Source organism: Callithrix jacchus, chromosome 7, assembly GCF_049354715.1.
Source record: "Callithrix jacchus isolate 240 chromosome 7, calJac240_pri, whole genome shotgun sequence".
Classification (NCBI taxonomy): Eukaryota; Metazoa; Chordata; class Mammalia; order Primates; family Cebidae; genus Callithrix; species Callithrix jacchus.
The window spans coordinates 19,760,453-19,768,128 of NC_133508.1; positions in this window are offsets into that span (position 1 = coordinate 19,760,453).

Sequence of the window (7,676 nt, forward strand, 5' to 3'; positions counted from 1 at the left end):
TTAAAAGCGTTATGATGGGGCCAGGCATGGTGGCTCACGCCTACAATCCCAGCACTTTGGAAGGCCGAGTCAGGTGGATCATGAAGTCAGGAGATCGAGACCATCCTGGCCAACGTGGTGAAACCCCGTCTCTACTAAAAACACAAAAAAATTAGCTAGGCATGGAGGTACAGGCCTGTAGTCCCAGCTACTAGGGAGGTTGAGGCAGGAGAATTGCTTGAAAAGAAAGGTCGAGGCAGAGATTGCAGTGAGCTGAGATTGTGCTGCTGCACTACAGCCTGGGGGACAATGAGACTCTTGTCTCAAAAAAAAAAAAAGTGTCAAGATGATTTTGTCTTTAACATTTAGAACTCTGCTTCATTACAACATGATTTTTATATATTATGTGAAATAAGGATGGAAGTTATTTATTGATTTTTTTATTTGGCTGTCCAGTTGTCCCAACATCATTTGTTGAAAAGATTTTCCTTTCTGCTTTGAATTGCTTTGGAATCTTTGTAAAATATCACTTAACTGTGGTAAGTGTGAGACTATTTCTGGGCTCTCCATTGTATTCCAATAACCTGTTTGTCTATTTGTATTCCAAGTCCAGATGGATTGTATAGCTTTATAATGAATCTTGTAGTCAAACGGTATATGTTTTTGGACTTTTTCTTTTGAAAGATTGTTTCGGGTATTCTAGGTCCTTTGTATTTCCATATACACTTTAGAAATACCTTATTTCTATAAAAATTTCTCACTGGGATTATGATTAATATTGTTTTGAGGCTCAACATATGGTCTATTTAGCTGAATGTACATGTACACTTGAAATATATTCTACAGTTTGAGGATATAGTACCTATTAATGTCAATAATGTCAAGGTGGCCGATAGTCTGATTGTTTTGGCAATTACCAGGGAGTAGTGCAAAAATTTCCATCTGGTTCTGATGTTTGTTTTGTTGCTTCAAACTTTTATTTATTTATTTATTTATTTACCTTTTATCAGGCCTTGCAGTTTTGTTTGGAAAGGCAGATGGTGCCATGGTATTGGCCTCTATATGCATTGGACAGCAAGCCCATTGATTGGTATCGCACTTGCTATTAATGTATTGGATAAAAGAAACTGCAGGAATAAGCCTTTTGTAACATAATAGTAAGATGTTGGATAAGAAGTGTCCTGTAGTCCTATGATTAGGACTTAGTCTTTTCATGTGTCAAAGCCCTCTGGCTGTGAGCTTCACAAATACTTCTCAGTTCTTATTTTCTTCACCCCCTTTGGAGGAACAGGATGACTATGGGAGGCTGAAGTTGGGTATTTTCCTCCACCCAGGTCGGTTAGGCTTTAGTCACACCCCACTCTTTCAGGATGTGGTAAAATCGCTTCTCTCGATGGCAGGTCTTGGGATTCTCTGAATCTACCTGCCTCTCCAAGTAGTTTGTCCTGTATTTCACTTCTCTGATGAATTTAAGAAGAACTGTTGATTTTTCAGCTCATTTAGCTTTTTGCTTGTTGTTAGGAGGGACTGGTGACTTCTAAAATCCTTACACATCAGAATGGAAATTGGAAGTCTGCCATTATTTTTCAAATACTTTTTCTGTCCCATTCTCTTTCCTAGCTTTTTAGGAGTTCAACTACATATAATTGGATCACTTTGAATTGTGTACATGTTTCTCAGTTTTGTCCATCTTTTTTTCTCAATAATTTTTTTTCTATTCTGAAGTTGGATAATTATTATTAATATATTCTCAAGTTCACTGAATGCTCAACTACCATGAGTCTTATATTTAGCCCACCCAGGGAATTTTTAATTCTATTAATAGTTATTACAATTTTGGGTTCTAGATTTTTAAAATTTGGTTATGTTTTATAGTTTTAATTTATTTGTTGAGATAGCCCATGTGATTTTTCAAAATGACTGCTCACCCACCACAAACAAATCTTTCTTGAATGTGTTTAAAACAGTGGCTTTAAAGTCTTTGCTAATTGCAACATCTGGTTCATCTTAGGGTAGTTTCTATTGACTGGTTTTTACCTTGAGTATAGGTACATTTTCTAATTTTTTGCATATGAAGTAATTTTCAATTGGATTTAATATAAGTGATACTTTGTACGTATTGTAGATTCTATTATTATTTTCTCCAGAGGCATGTTTTTGTTGTTGCTATTGAGTCAGTTAATTAGGCTGGACTCTGCTCTCAATTCTGTCTCTTTCATCTTGGAAACTAGCTCTATTTTTTCAGCTTTGAGCTGCTGTTACTGTTTTTGTTGTTTTCTTTTATTTATTGCTAAGTTTCCTGGTTCCCCCCTACCCTCTTCTTAAGCATATATAGATTAGAAGTTAGCCAGGGATTAGAAAGAATTTTATCTTTGGAGCTCAGCACCACAGTGGCTTCTCTTCCTCCTTTTCTGGACTTAATCTCCACCTGAAAGTTATGGTTATTTTGCCAGCCCCTTCTTTGACACCTCAAGCCAGTAAGTCTGTGGTACAAATCTATAGTACATCTGGGCAGTCAGAGAAGTTCATTCAAGAGGAAGACTGGAAAATTATGAATCTTACCCTTGCTCTTCAGCTTTTAAGGACAAACTTTTTTCAGTTTCTGCCTGATTTCTCTAGTGCTTCCACATATATATATATACACACACAGTAGTCCTTCCTTACCCAGGATTTTGTTTTCTGTGGTTTCAGTTACCTACAGTCAACTGTAGTCTGAAAAATTGAATGAAAAATTCCAGAAATAAACCATTCATACATTTTAAATTGCATGCTGTTCTGAGTAGCATGATGAAATCTCATGGTATTTCACTATGTCCTCCCTGTGATGTCAATTATCGCTTTGGGCAGAGTGTTCATACTGTGTATGCTATTTACACGTTAGTCATTTACATGTCTGCTCCTGGCATCCAGCCATTGACATCATCATGGCTTGCTGTTCCAGGACTCCCTGAAGTGGATGATCCTTCTGCTGTATAGTCAGAAAATCAACAATAGCCTAATATTACATAATGTCTATGTCATTCACCTTACTTCATCTCATCACACAGATGTTTTATCATCTCACATTGTCACATGAAGAGTGACTACAGTAAAATATTTTGAGAAAGAGAGACAGACCACATCCACATAACTTTTGTTACTGTATTTTGTTATGATTGTTCCATTTTATTGTCGGTAATCTTTTACTGTGCTTAATTTATACATTAAATGTTAGGTATGTACATATAGGAAAAAAACATAGTATATATAGGGTTTAGTACTATTTGTGCTGTCAGGCATCCATTAGAGGTCTGGGAATATATTCCCCATATATTGTATCTGGGAATTGGATTATTTCAGGGGTAATTAGTTTAGATGAGGTCATACTGGAGTAAGGTAGGGTTGGACCTTAATCCAATATGAGGGAAATCCAATCCAAGAAGAGAGAATTGTTACTCAGAGAAGAGGACAGTTGACACAGACACAGAGGGAAGAAGGCCATGTGAAGATAGAGGGAGAGATTGGAGTTACACAACCACAATCCAGGGAATGTCTGGGGCTCCTAGCAGCAGGAAGAGGCAGAGAATGCCCCCTTGTAGAAGTGTTGGAGGAATCAAAGCCCTACCAACACCTTGGTTTTGAACTTCTAGCTTCCAGAATGGTGAGACAATAAGTTTCTGTCACTTAAGCCACGCAGTTTGTGGCATAGTGTTGAAGCGCCCCTAGGAAATTTATACACACACACACATGCACACACATACACACACATGTATAGCTATACTGCATAAATATATGTAAGCTTTTTTCCAGATTCTAAAATATACAGGAAAGTTAATCTGACCAACTTATTCTCTACTATCCCATGGTTATTTGAAGTAAGCTTTCAGATACCATATTGCTTTCTAATAGAATCCTAGTATTTATAATCTGTATTAAAAACATAGGTGATTATATCAGTTAGAACCTTTGAAGTTTATTACTCTGTAGTAACCTTGAGAGGAAGTAGATGTCTCATCAAATTGTGACATTCCCAGTTGGTTAAGAAAACTTATAGCCAACTTTCCCTCTCATTATTTAGTATTGTTTTCCAAATGACAGAATATCTGTTTGCCTTTTACTAAGAATGAATTTTGTCTGATATATTGTGAATATCTGCCAAATAATAAAATTGAGATAAATAATATGAACCAATGCCATATTTCTTGGTTCATCTGAGAAATATAAAATAACATGTATAACATGATGTCACAGTTTAGGAAAAAATAATAGTATTATGAGGTTATATCCAAGTAGGAGGAGTGTGATATGATTTGAATGTTTTTGTCACCTCCAAAGATGCATGTTGAAACTTAATCCCTAATGTAACAGCATTGAGAGGTGTGCCCTTTTGGAAAGTGTTTGGGTCATGAAGCTTCCACTCTCATGAACAGATTGATGCTATTATAAAAGGACATAATGGAGGAAAGTTGGCCCCTTTTTCATTCTTCTGTCTTTTCCACCATGTGAAGACCTAGCCTTCCTGTCTTCTAGAGGACATAGCATTGCAAGGTACCATTTTGGAAGCAGAGAGCTGCCCTCACTGGATGATGGCACCTTGCTCGTGAACTTCCCAGTTCAGAGCTGTGAGAAATAAATTTCTGTTCTTCATTAATGACCCAGTTTGTGGTACCTTGTTACACCAGCAAAAAATAGACTAAGGTAGGGAGATAAACAACAAAAAATAAAAAAAAATATGTTGTAATAAGTGATATAATAAAACAAGAAAATGTGCAGGAGAGTGATTGTGGGATTTAATCTATGTCTGAATGAATGTGTGTTGGAGAACGCCAGGATATTGTTCACATAGGCTTTGGTGTCCCAGGCACCCCAGAGTTGTGCAATGCAGCAGCCCTGGCTGGGTTGCCACTTTCTAATGTGTGGTCAGAGAAAATGGCTTTGAATGGTAACATTTATACTGCAGCTTTAATAAGATAAAGGAGCTAGCTTTGCAGAGTTTAATGAGAATAGACTATACAGAATTAGGAAAAGCTGATAGAAGTTCTCATTGTGGCTGAAATGGAATGAGTGAAGGAAGAAAAGATACATCAGGACTAGATTATGTAGGAGTTTGGATTTTATTCCAAGTATGATTAAAAGCCCTTTGAAGGCTTAAAGCAAAAGTTATTGGATCTGATTTATAATTTTAAAATATTCTTCTTTTTTAGATTCCATATGTAAGTGAGATCATGCAATTATCTGTCTTTCTGTGCTTGGCTTATTTCATTGAGCATAATGTCCTCTAGGTTTATCTAGAAAGCTGAACTCATAAAAGCAGATAATTAGAATGGTGATTTCCAGAGGCTGGTGGTTATGTTGAGGGAGTGAGGAAAGGAGAGCTATTGGTCAAGGGATACAAAGTTTTGATTAGACAGGGATTAAGTTTTAATGACCTATTATTGCATAACATAGTCACTACAGTTAATAGCAATGTGTATTTCCAAATTGCTAGAAGAGTAGATTTTAAATCTTCTCACCACAAAAATATGACAGTTGAGGTGACAAATGTTAACTAGGTTGATTTAATTATTCTACAATATATACATACATTAAAAAATTATGTTATACCTAATAAGTATATACAATCATTACCAATTTGTGGACAGGAATGCAGTGTAGCTGGTGGGACATAGACACTGGAGTGGGGAGATGAGCTAGAAGGACATTGCAGTCATGCCAGTGAGTGTTGATATGATCTGAGAGTTGGTTGTGCAGCTAGACTTTATCTTGAAAACAGACAAAAAGATTTCCAAAAGCAAAAGGAACAAATTCTAGGCTATTTAATGGTCTCTGAGGCAATAGATCACCGAGACTACAATCTGAGTCCCCAGAATAAATGTTGCATGCCAGAAAGCAGTGCCTTTATATTTAGCTTTATTTTCATCAATTCCATAGTCCAGCTAAAATAACTGTCAATTCCTAAACTTGTGTCATATTTTCCAATTCTGTACTTCTGCATGTGACACTTCTTCCCATTTGAGATGTATTTTCTCTATCGCTGAAACATTCATTTTTGTGAGATCTTAATCAAGTGCTACCAAGGTCATTGTTTTCTTCCTCTCATTTCTGATGCAATTTTGTCTATGGTATGTTTCAAGGTATATATTATATGCTAGTTTGCACTGTAATTACTATTTATTTATTGGCAAGTACTATGAACAGCCTGGGAATTTATCCTAATTGCAAGCTGTTAATAACAAGTTAGCAAGTTACAGTTTGATGGACACTGTTCTGCAACTCCATGGACCCAGGAGACATGAGATTTCTGGGTCAGAGACAAATGGCCTTAATACATAGGGCATTGCAGACAACATGGGCTTCATGTTTTGTTGATTTTTCTTGTTTCTAAAGTCCAATGAGATTAACAAAGAGAAGCCCATGTGTATATTGTGCACTCTTGGGCTTTGTGTTACAGTTGAGAAGCCTCAAATGTGTAAGCTCTGAGTATTATATAAGGTGTGTTAAATAATCCTTTAAGCCTGTTTTGCTCCAGAATGAGAGAGTCTATTTATTATAGTGGACAATCAGCAAATCCGATCTCTGCTCTTTGCATCTTCCAATTGTTATTTGCTCTACAAACATCCTTGAGAAGATAGTCCAAGACCAAAAGGTGATTAGTGCTACTGCTAGAGCAATGTGCAGAATCATGAACAAACCATGGAGAATTCTCCCCAATGTCTTTAATGCAAGGATGGAGTCCTATATGTGCTTATACCACCCAGGTCCCTAGTCAGATGCCTATATGATTAGTGGAGTAATACGCTACATATTGAGTAAATGAAATGCCTGATAACATTACCTATTCCTGTTTGCAGCTTCTCAAATCCTATTAATATAGATTACCAAGATAGTATATATGTTATAAAAACTCATTTTTTAACATTTAAATGCTGTACTGCTGCCAGTTAAACTAATTTTTGGACTATAGATTGTGGGAAAATTTGATTTTCAGACATTCACTAAAATATTACAGACTTAAAGTATGAGATGGACAACTGGGAGATTTACCTTAACCGGAAGTGAGAAATTCTAGGACAAGACAGTTTAGAAATTGTTTCTGGGATAAGGGTAAATGTGGGAGCAGAGAGAAGGGTATTCATTAGCCAGGAAGCAAGCAGCTACAGTTATTCAAAAAGGAAACCCCACACTGTTAGGTTCCCAGCCCCAAGAGCTGAGAAACTGAAGCTTAGCTCTGCACTGTCTCTACTCTAAACAGAGTTTTGTTCAGGACAATTTTTCATTGTGAGAGATTGTCTGATGCATTGCAGGGCACATGGCATTCCTCATTCTCAGGCCCTCTGTGCCAGCAGAACTTCCCAGGCAGCATTCATTGTGTGGTATTTATCAAAAAAATACCCCCCAGCCAAAACAAAATAAAATGAGACAAAACAATATACCGTGAGGGGGTAATATTGTCCCTGGTCAAGAACTGTGGGTGAGATAAAAAGGTGTCAAGTTGATGGACTGTGTGTCAAGATCAAGGCAAATTCTACTGTTATATGGGCACAGATACTGAACTGTGGGCACTGGCTTCCTGGACGGAATATTACTCTCCTTGAGGTGAACCTCACGGATACTATCAAGATTTCACATAGATGCCAATTTCCCCATGAAACCACTGAATTCTCTATATATGATTTATAATTTTTAAATTAATGGCATTTATTTATTTATTAAAATGT